Source organism: Mobula birostris, chromosome 4 (genome assembly GCF_030028105.1).
Source record: "Mobula birostris isolate sMobBir1 chromosome 4, sMobBir1.hap1, whole genome shotgun sequence".
Taxonomy (NCBI): domain Eukaryota; kingdom Metazoa; phylum Chordata; class Chondrichthyes; order Myliobatiformes; family Myliobatidae; genus Mobula; species Mobula birostris.
In genome coordinates, this window is record NC_092373.1 from 10128393 (window position 1) to 10140577 (window position 12185).

Below are 12185 nucleotides of genomic sequence, written 5' to 3' on the forward strand. Positions count from 1 at the left end.
ACTATCTTGGGCCCCATATTTCAAAAAGGATGTGTTGTCATTGGAGAGAGTCTAGTGGAGGTTCACAAAGATGATTCCAGGAATGAAAGGGATAACGTATGAGTAGCGTTTGACAGCTTTGGGACTTTACTCACTGGAATTTCGAAGAATGCCTGGGGATTCTATTGAAACCAATCGGATGTTGAAAGGACTAGATTGGGTGGATGTGGAGAGGATGGTAGGCGTATCCAGAACAAAAGGGCGCAGCTTCAAGATTTAGGGGCGATTTTTAGAGCAGAGATAAGTTGCTTTTTTTGTACAGAGAGTAGTGAATCTGCGGAATGCCCTGCCGCAGATTACGGTGGAGGCCAACACCGCGCGGATATTTAAGGTATAAATAGATCGTTTTCTGATCGGTAAAGGGTTTCAAAGTTTATGTCGAGAAAGCAGGTGTATGGGGTGGAGTGCGATCCTGGACCAGCCATGATGGAATGGCAGAGCAAATCGGTGGGCTGAATGGTCCAATTCGGATCCTACGTCTTATGGTCATATTGTCTCTGGCCTTATTCCTGGAAATCAAGACCCTGAGAAAGGTAACAAAGAAATTGTTTTGTTAAGACTGACAGCGGATCAAACTCAAAACCCCCAACGTAATCACTGATTCCTGTTGTAAGCATTAATCACAGCATGCCCACCTCTGTAGGATCTATTATTTCCAAATTCGTAATCAAAGCCAACATTATCAAACCAATTCTAATCATGTAGAATACTGGGCAGTGGGCATTTTATTTTATAATATTCACTGTGTTTGAGAAAGTTGATGTAATCGACTGGTAACGCGAGCGAAATGGCATTGAACAATTTTCACAACCACAGGACAAGTGCTGATCCATGGCAGCCGCGAATGGAACTAATAGACCTTGCCCAATTCCAGACCACGGGTGCAGAGGAACATTTGTTAAATCGGTCAAATTGACAGTTCACAAACAAAACAAAATCATGACATTATTTCTATATTTTTAAGTCGCGGCAACAACTAATGGAAGGGCACCAGTGGCCACTGTCATATGACTTCCCTTATGGAAGAGGTCAGTGCAAAATGTCCAGACCGGTTGAAGATGACAGGAAAACGACAGTAACTCAAAAAGAACATAGTCATACTTTATTGATTCCAGAGGAAATTGATTTTCGTTACAGTTGTACCATAAATAATAAATAGTAATAGAACCATAAATAGTTAAATAGTGATATGTAAACTATGCCAGTAAATTATGAAATAGGTCCAGGATCAGCCTATTGGCTCAGGGTGTCTGATCCTCCAAGGGAGGAGTTGTAAAGTTTGATGGCCACTGGCAGGAATGACTTCCTATGACGCTCAGTGTTGCATCTCGGTGGAATGAGTGTCTGGCTGGATGTACTTCTGTGCCCACCCAGTACGTTATGTAGTGGATGGGAGACATTGTCCAAGATAGCATGCAACTTAGACAGCATCCTCTTTTCAGACACCACCATCAGAGAGTTCAGTGTTCGCTAATGGGAACCAGGTGTGTTGTAATTAGTGGGAATGATTGGAAATCAGACGAGGAGATTAAGGTCCAATAAAGGAGGTAATAGCAAGATGGGGAATTGCCAGACGGGACCATGATAGTTTCCACCCTCTTCGGGAGCCTCCAGGTGAATCTCCAGGTTTGTCCAGATCGTACCAATGGAAGTCTTGGATGAGGAAGGGGTCCAGGATGAAGGAGCGGGGAACCCAGGAACGCTCCCACTGGGCCGTATCCTTTCCAGTTGACTGGGTATTGTAGGCCGCTGCCCCGACAGCGCACATCTAGTAGCCGCTGGACGGTGTATGCCGGATGGTTTTCGATGATCCGGGCGGGTGGAGTGGTTTCGGTCGGAGGACACAAGGGGCTGAGGGAAAGTGGTTTTAATTGGCAAACATGAAAAGCAGGGTAGATGTGCATAGATCTTGGTAGTTTAAGTCGGACTGCTGTGGAGTTGATGATACTTTCGACCTCGATAGGTCCCAGGAAGCGAAGGGCGAGTTTCTTAGCCTCGTTTTTGAGAGGGGTGTTTTTGGATGAAAGCCACACCATCTGCCCAGCTCCAAACTCAGGCGCAGGAGTCAGGTGTCGATCGGCAATCCGCCTATTGCGATCGGCTGATCTGAGCAGGGCCGTGCATGTGTCCTCCCAAACCTCGCGGCACCGATCGATATGGGTCTGAACAGACAACACCGCATTCTCCTCTTCTTGCGCGGGGAATAGCGGGGGTTGGTACCCAAGGGAGCACTCGAAGGGAGACCTTCCGATGGCAGTATTAACCAAAGAGTTGTGGGCGTACTCAACCCACGGGTGGTGGCCACTCCAGGTGGACGGTTTGTTGGTTGTAATTTAACGTAGTGTCGCCTCCAAGTCCAGGTTGACCCGTTCCGTTTGCCAGTTCGTCTGTGGGTGGAAGCCGGATGACAGGCTGACCGAGGCTCCTAAGGCTTGACAGAAGGCCTTCCACACCTGCGAGCTGAACTGGGGACCTCGATCGAAGACGATGTCCGCGGGGATTCAGTGGAGGCGGAAGACGTGGCGGACGAGAAGGTCTGCGGTTTCCTGAGCAGAAGGGAGTTTAGGGAGGGCTACAAAGTGCACCGCCTTGGAGAACCGGTCTACCACGGTGAGGAAGATGGTGTTTCCTTGTGAAGGGGGTAGACCGGTGACGAAATCTAGGGCGATGTGCGACCGGACGACCGGGGACAGGTAGGGAGTTAAGTAATCTCGCAGGTGGCCGATAGGAGGCTTTTCCACGGGCACAGACGGAACATACAGAGACAAGGAACGGGTATCCGCCTCCATGGAAGGCCATCAAAAGTGTTTTTTCAGGAGATCTAGGGTCCGATCACTCCCGGGGTGGCAGGCGAACCGGGATGTGTGAAACCACCGGAGAACCTGAGATCTGACGGAATCAGGCACAAAAATGCGATCGGCGGGTTCATTGCCGGGGTCAGGGTCATCCCGCTGGGCTTCTGTTACTATGGACTCAATCTCCCAAATGAGGGTTGCTACCACACAGGACGGTGGGAGGATAGTCTCTGGGCTGGAAGTGTCCTCCTTGGAGTTGTAATGGCGGGACAGCATGTCCGGCTTCCCATTCTTGGACCCTGGACGGTATGTGAGGGAAAACTTGAACCACCCAAAAAATAATGCCCAACGGGCCTGGCGGTCTTAATATATCCCAGGTTCTTATGATCAGTCCAAATAATAAAACGGTGTTCCGCCCCCTCCAGCCAGTGCTTCCACTCCTCCAATGCTAGCTTGACCACCAGTAGTTCCCGATACCCTACGTCGTAATTTCGCTCGGTAGGAGACAGTCGGCGAGAAAAGAACGCACAGGAATAAAGCTTTTCGTCCGGACTTGATCGTTGGGACAGGACTGCTCCTACTCTGGAGTCGGAGGCGTCAACCTCAACAATGAACTCACGGAAGGGGTCCGGTTGGACCAGGATGGGAGTGGTTGTGAACCGCCTCTTCAGGTCAGTGAATGCCGAGGCAGCCTCGGAGTCCCAACAAGAAGGTGTGGTAGGCGAGGTAAATCGGGTCAGCGGCGCCGCCACCCGACTGTAATCCCTGATAAATCGGCGATAAAAGTTTGCAAACCCCAAAAATCGCTGAGGTTGCTTACGTATCGTGGGTCTGGGCCATTCTTTCACCGCCCGGATCTTCTCGGGATCTGTCCTCACCTGCCCGCTCTCGATGATGTAGCCCAGAAGCTGACCGAAGGGACGTGGAACTCATTTCCCCGCCTTCACAAATAACTGTTCTCCCACAGTCTCTGGAGGACTAGACGGACATGGTGAATGTGTTTCTGGGGGCTGCTAGAAAATACTAAGGTATCATCTTCATTAATTACGAAGCGATTAATAAAGTCCCTCAGTACATCATTGATTAGGGCTTGTAAAACGGCGGGGGCACTGGTGAGGCCAAACGGCATGACCAAGTACTCGAAGTGGCCCAAAGGTTTATTAAAGGCCGTCTTCCACTCGTCTCCGTCCCTCATCCTGACTAGATGGTAGGCACTTCGAAGGTCCAACTTCGAGAAGATGGTGGCTCCGTGAAGTGGTTCAAATGCCGAGTTAATGAGGCGTAGCGGGTACTTATTTTTAACTGTTGCATTGTTTATGCCTCGGAAATCACTACAGGAACCAAGCGACCCCTCCTTCTCTACAAAGAAGAAATCGGCGCCCACCGGGCAGGATGAAGGTCGAATAATGCCCGCCGCGAGGTACTCGCTAATGTATTTCTCCATGGCCTCTCTCTCTCTCTCTCTCTGGTCGGGATAAGTTATAAAGACGACTGGTGCATAACGAGGCCCCGGGGAGAAGGTCGATAACGCAATCATACGGGCGGTGCGGAGGCAGGGAAAGAGCCCATTGTTTGCTGAATACTAGTCCCAGGTCTTGGTATTCTGCGGGGACTCCGGACAAGTCGAGGGGTTCCAAGACAGGCGGGGACGCGGTAGCCTCCCTCGGGGATGGAGACGACCGCAGACAAGTGGCGTGCCAAAACGGGCTCTAGCTGGCTATCCTCCCGGTAGACCAGTCGATGTAGGAGCTGTGGTGGTTCAGCCAGGGATATCCTAGAACTACAGGGGCTTAAGGAGAATGGATGAGGTTAAATCGTACCTCCTCTCGATTGTTTCCGGGCAGGATCAAGGTCAGGGGTGGCGTACAGTGGGTAACCCGAGCCCGCAGTTTTCCGTCCAGTGGCCGGGCCTCCAGAGGGTTACTTCACGGCTCCTGAGGTATTCCGGACCAGGAGACTATGCCCTCGGCACCGGAATCCACCCAGGCGGATGGAGACAGGATCTGTTGTTGATAATTCACGGTAGCCGGGATCTGCATCCGGGTCTGGGGGACTGAAGGGTGTGTCGTCCGGCTCACCAGGGTCACCCTTTCTACTGGTGAGGCCTCTCTTTTGGCCGCAGAGGACAGGTATCTCGGAAATGACCCGGCTGGCCTCAATAGTAACAATCCCCAGGTCTCCGTCTCTGATGTCGTCCGGCCGGGGAGAGACCGTTCCGTCCCAGCTGCATCGGTTCCTCCTCCAGAGTAGTGGGGATGGTCAGAGCAGCAGCTATACTTGGAGCGGCTGGAGAAGGCAGGCTGGCTGAAGATGCTAAGGTGGGACGTGGGCTGACCCGAGGAGCGAGGCGACTGGTGTTTTCTCTCAGATGCTCTTGCCTGGTGGCTAGAGAGATCAGAGTGTCCGGGCTGTCCGCGTCATCTCTCGCTGCCATTTCATCTTTTATATTATCTGAGAGGCCCTGTCGGAACACATCCCGTAGTGCCTCGTCATTCCACCCAGTGTTGGCCGCTAATGGTCGGAACTCGATGGAGTATTTTGCTATGCTTCGCGAACCCTGATAGAGACTAAGCAAACACTTAGCGGTGTCCTTACCGCGAATGTGCTGTTCAAAGACCTTCTCATTTCGGAGACGAAGGAGGGAAAGGAGGAACAGACCTCTGGTCAGTTGTCCCAGATCGCCGTGGCCTATGCCAGGGTATCCCCTCGAAATAGCCCCATGATGTATGCAACCTTTGATCTGTCCGAGGTGTACGTACGTGGCTGTTGCTGAAAGACCACAGAGGATTGTAATAAGGAGGCGCGGCACATCCCTAGGTCACCAGCGTTGGGCTCCGGCTCTGGTAGATACGGCTCTCGAGGAGATTGTGTTGCCGATCCAAGGGGCGTAGCCATCCCAGGCTGTGCGGTTGGGTCAGTCGGGGTTCTTGGAAGGGACGGAGTAAGGGATACCCGGTCAACCTGCTCACTGACCTTCCTCACATTCGTGGACAGCGCACGAAGGTTTTCCGTGACCTCTCTGAGCAGTTAGTCGTGGGTGCCCAGTAGGTAGCCCTGGCTGGCGAGGGCCTGTTGCACGGAGTCCGTGTCCGCTGGGTTCATTCTTGACCAATTCGTTCTGTTGCAAGGACGAAGCTGAGGACGAACCCAAGTGCAGGATCCCGGCGCAAAGGTAGAGCTGTGAGACGTTAGCACTGCCGTAAACGGAGAACCGGTATACAGTAGAGTCTTTACACGGAGACAAGGTTTACGTAGAGTATTCAGGAAATGATGCAGAGCTTAGGACTGACAGTCCCAAGGAATCAAGAAACGAGTCTCACTCACACTAGAGTCGACCAACGAACTGGCAAAGAATGGCTGTGCTGCCCGAGTTTTATCCTATGTTCGCTAATGGGAACAAGGTGTGCTGTGATTAGTGGAACTGGGAATGATTGGAAATCAGGCGAGGGGATTAATGACCAATTAACGAGGTAATAGCAAGATGGAAAATTGCCAGACGGGACCATGACAGTATATATGATAAGTCAAACATGATTCCTCTTCATGTTGACTCAAACAAACAATGACAATTGGACTGTGCAATCAAGTCAATCAAGATTTGAATGGCTCAGCTGAAAGGAGTTGATTAGACAATCAAGATTTGAATAGCTCAGACTCAGCTGAAAGCAGGTGATTGGGCAATCGAGGTCAGGTGACCAAGCAGTTTGAAAAGCTCAAACAAGTAAATAGAGGGATAGCTCAAGCGGATCGGCCAGTGAGTGAGTGGGCCAGGGAAGGAGTGGAGCTTGGAGGCTTTGACTCGAGAGGCTTCGAACAAGAAGAGGCAGAGAAGGAGCTTGCACCCAGTTAACCTTTACAATGCCTCCAGAGACGGTGATGTGCCTCTCATGTTAGATGTGGCAGTCTTGGGAGAACTATCCTCTCCCGCAGAGTCACATCAGCCAGAAGTGCATGCGACTGGGCGATATGGAAGACCGTGTAAGGAATCTGGAGCAGCAGCTGGATGACATTAGACTCGTAAGGGAGAATGAGGCAGTCATAGATGAGAGCTACAGGGGGGTAGTCACACCTAGGCTGCCAGAAGCAGGTCTTTGGGTGACAGTCAAAGGGAGAAAAGCGAAGGTGAGCAGACAGGTAGTGCAGAGCACCCCTTGTAGCTATTCCCCTGAATAATAAGTTTATCGTCCTGGATACAGTTGGCGGAGAAGACCGACAAGGGGTGAGCCACGGTGGCAGGGCCTCCAGTACTGAGTCTAACCCTGTAGTACAGAAGGGTGGGACGGAGAAGAGGACAGCTGTCGTCATTGGGGACGCTATAGTCAGGGGAGCAGACAGGAGATTTTGTGGACGTGAGAAGGACACCCGCAAGGTTTGTGGCCTCCTGGGTGACAGGGTCCTGGATGTCGAGAGGGAAAAAGGGACGAGAGGGAAAAAAACCAGAAGTCGAGATGCATGTTGGCACCAACAACATAGGCAGGAAGAGGGATGAGGTCCCGAAGTGTGAGTTTCGGGAACTACGCAGAAGGCTGAAGAACAGGACCTCAAGGGTGTCGTTCTCAGGATTGCTGCCAGTGCTACGTGACACTGATGGTAAGAATTGGAGGAGACAGCAGTTGAATGCGTGGCTGAGGAGATGGTGCAGGGAGCAGGGGTTTAGATTTTTGGATCATTGGGATCTCTGCTGGGGAAGGTGGGACCTGTACAGATTGGATGGGTTGCACCTGAACTCAAAGGGGAGCAATATCCTTGCAGGTAGGTTTGCTAGCATGGTTCGGGAGGGTTTAAACTAATTTGCAAAGGGGATGGGAGCCGGAGCGATAGAGCAGTGGAAGAAGTGCATGGAGTAAAGCCAGATCTAACATATAGTGAGGCTTTGAGGAAAAAGAAGCAGAATAAACGGTGTAAAGGTAGTAAGGTAGAGGGCTGAAGTGTGTGTACCTCAATGCGAGAAGCATCCGGAACAAAGGTGATGAACTGCGAGCTTGGATACACACATGAAATTATGATGTAACGGCGATTACAGAGACTTGGCTGGCATCAGGGCAGGAATGGATTCTCAATTTTCCTGGATTTCAGTGCTTTAAAAGGGATAGAGAGAGGAGAAAAAGGGGAGGAGGGTGGCATTACTGGTCAGGGATTGTATTACTGCTTCAGAAAGGGTGCGTAATGCAGCAGGATCTTCTTTTGAGTCAGTACGGGTGGAAGTCAGGAAAAGGAAGGGAGCAGTTACTCTATGGGGAGTATTCTATAAGCCCCCTGGTAGCAGATTTTGGAAAGGTCCTAAAATTACAGCGTTGTTATCAGGGGTGTCTATAACTTCCCTAATATTGATTGGCATCTGATTAGTTCCAATGGTTTAGACGGGGCAGACTTTGTTAAGTGTGTCCAGGACGGAGTCTTGTATGTTGACAAATCGACTAGGGGGTATGACATACTAGATATCTCGTATTAGGTAACGAACCTGGTCAGGTCACAGATCTCTCAGTGGGTGAGCATCGGGGGGACAGTGACCACCGCTCCCTGGTCTTTAGCATTATCATGGAAAAGGATAGAATCAAAGAGGACAGGAAAATTTTTAACTGGGGAAGGGCAAATTATGAGGGTATAAGGCTCGAACTTGCGATTGTGAATTGGGATGTTGTTTTTTGCAAGGAAGTGTACTATGGACATGTGGTCGATGTTTAGGGATCTCTTGCAGGATTTTAGGGACAAATTTGTCCCGGTGAGGAAGATAAAGAATGGTAGGGTGAAGGAACCATCGGTGACAAGTGAGATGGGAAATCCAGCTTGGTGGAAGAAGTCAGCATTCATGAAGTTTAGGAAGAAAGGATCAGATGGGTCTATTGAGGAATATAGGGTAGCAAGAAAGGAGCTTATGAAGGGGCTGCGGAGAGCAAGAAGGGGGCATAAGAAGGCCTTGGCGAGTAGTGTAAAGGAAAACCCCAAGGCATTCTTCAATTATGTGAAGACCAAGAGGATGACAGGAGTGAAGGTAGGACCGATTAGAGATAAAGATGGGAAGATGTGTCTGGAGGCTATGGAAGTGAGCGAGGCCCTCAATGAATACTTATCTTCGGTATTCACCAATGAGAGGGAACTTGATGACAGTGAGGACAATATGAGTGAGGATGATGTTCTGGAGATGTTGATATTAAGGTAGAGGAGGTATTGGAGTTGTTAAAATAGATTGGGACAGATAATTCCCCGGGGCCTGACGGAATATTCCCCAGGCTGCTCCACGAGGCGAGTGAAGAGATTGCTGAACTTCTGGCTCGGAACTTTATTTCCTCATTTTCCACTGGAATGGTACCGGAGGATTGGAGGGAGGCGAATGTTGTCCCCTTTTTCAATAAAGTTAGTAGAGATAGTCCGTGTAACTATAGACCAGTAAGCCTTACGTCTGTGTTGGGAAAGCTGTTGGAAATGATTCTTAGAAATAGGATCTATGGGCATTTAGATAATCATGGTCTGATCCGGGACAGTCCACACGGCTTTGTGAAGGGCAGATCGTGTTGAACAAGCCTCTCAGATTTCCTTGAGGAAGTGACCAGGCACATAGATGAGGGTAGTGTAGTAGATGTGATCTACAAAGACTTTAGTAACACATTTGACAAGGTTCCACCCTGTAGGTTTATTTAGAAAGTCAGAAGGCATGGGATCCAGGGAAGTTTGGCCAGGTGGATTCAGAATTGGCTTGATTGCAGAAAGCAAAGTGTCGTGGTGGAGGTAGTACATTCGGAATGGAGGGTTGTGACTATTGTAGTCGCACAAGGATCGGTTCTGGGACTTCTACATTCCGTGATTTTTACTAACGACCTGGATGTGGGGGTTGAAGGGAGGGTTCGCAAGTTTGCGGACGACACAAAGGTTGGTGTTGTTGTACATAGTGTAGAGGATTGTCGAAGATTGCAGATAGACATTGATAGGATGCAGAAGTGGGCTGAGAAATGGCAGGTGGAGTTCAACCCGGAGAAATGTGAGGTGGTACACTTTGGAAGGACAAACTCCAAGGCACAGTGGAACGTATATGGTAAGATACATGGTGTTGTGGAGGAGCAGAGGGATCTGGGGGTACATGTTTATCGATCCCTGAAAGTTGTCTCACAGGTAGATATGGTAGTTTAGAGAGCTTATGGGGTGTTAGCCCTCATAATTCGGGGGATGGACTTTAAGTGTCGCGAGGTAATAATGCAGCTCTATAAAACTCTGGTAAGGCCACACTTGGAGTATTGTGTCCAGTTCTGGTCGCCTCACTATAGGAAGGATGTGGAAACATTGGAAAGGGTACAGAGGAGATCTACCAGGATGCTGCCTGGTTTAAAGAGTATACATTATGTTCGGAGATTAAGTGACCAAGGGCTTTACTCTTTGGGGAGAAGGAGAATGAGAGGAGGCTCGATCTATGTTCTATGTTCTATTATTTCAGTCGTAATTTGATATCACAGATTTTTTGATACTTTAGAACATAGAATAGTACAGCACATTACAGGCCCTTCGGCTCACAATGTGGTGCCGACCCTCAAACCCTGCCTCCCATATAACCCCCACCCTAAATTCCTCCATATACCTGTCTAGTAGTCTCTTAAACTTCACTAGTGTATTTGCCTCCACCACTGACTCACGCAGTCCAGTCCATGCACCAACCACTCTCTGAGTAAAAAACCTTCCTCTAACAGTCCCCTTGAACTTCCCACCCCTTACCTTAAAGCAAGTCCTCTTGTATTAAGCATTGGTGCCCTGGGGAAGAGGCGCTGGCTATCCACTCTATCTATTCCTCTTATTATCTTGTACACCTCTATCATGTCTCCTCTCATCCTCCTTCTCTCCAAAAAGTAAAGCCCTAGCTCCCTTAATCTCCGATCATAATCCATACTGTTTAAACAAGGCAGCATCCTGGTAGATCTCCTCTGTACCCTTTCCAATGCTTCCACATCCTTCCTATAGTGAGGCGACCAGAACTGGACAAAGTACTCCAAGTGTGGCCTAACCAGAGTTTTATAGAGATGCATCATTACATCGCGACTCTTAAACTCTATCCCTCGACTTATGAAAGCTAACACCCCATAAGCTTTTTAAACTACCCTATCTACCTGTGAGGCAACTTTCAAGGATCTGTGGAGATGTACCCCCAGATCCCTCTGCTCCTCCACACTACCAAGTATCCTGCCATCTACTTTGTACTTTGCCTTGGAGTTTGCCCTTCCAAAGTGTACCACCTCACACTTCTCTGGGTTGAACTCCATCTGCCACTTCTCAGCCCACTTCTGCATCGTGTCAATGTCTCTCTGCAATCGCTGACAATCCTCTACACTGTCTACAACACCACCAACATTTGTGTCGTCTGCAAACTTGCGAACCCTCCCTTCAACCCCCACATCCAGGTCGTTAATAAAAATTACGAGAAGCAGAGGTCCCAGAACAGATCCTTGTGGGACACCAATAGTCACAATCCTCCAGTCTGAATGTACTGCCTCTGCCTTCTTCAGGCAAGCCGATTCTGAATCCACCTGGCCAAACTTCCCTGGATCCCATGCCTTCTGACTTTCTGAATAAGCCTACCGTGTGGATCCTTGTGAAATGCCTTACCAAAATCCATATAGATCACATCCACTGCACTACCCTCATCTATATGCGTGTTCACCTCCTCAAAGCACTCTATCAGGCTTATTAGACACGATCTGCCCTCACAAAGCCATGCTGACTGTCCCGGATCAGACCATGATTCTCTACATGCCCATAGATCCTATCTCTAAGAATCTTTTCCAACAGCTTTCCCACCACAGAAGTAAGGCTCACTGGTCTATAATTACCCGGACAATCCCTGCTACCTTTTTTGAACAAGGGGCCAACATTCGCCTCCCTCCAATCCTCCGGTACCATTCCCGTGGACAACGAGGAAATAAAGATCCTAGGCAGAGGCTCAGCAATCACTTCCCTCTCCTCACGGAGCAGCTTGGACAATATTCCGTCAGGCCCCGGGGACTTATCTGTCCTAATATATTTTAACAGCTCCAACACCTCCTCTCCCTTAATATCAACATGCTCCAGACCATCAACCTCACTCATATTGTCCTCACTGTCATCAAGTTCCCTCTCATTGGTGAATACCGAAAAGAAGTATTCATTGAGGACCTCTCTCACTTCTACAGCCTCCAGGCACATCTTCCCACCTTTATCTCTAATCGGCCCTACCTTCACTCCTGTCATCCTTTTTTTTCTTCACATAAATGAAGAATGCCTTGGGGTTTCCTTTACCCTAGTCGCCAAGGCCTTCTCATGCCCCCTTCTTGCTCTTCTCAGCCCCTTCTTAAGCTCCTTTCTTGCTTTCCTATATTCCTCAATAGACCCATC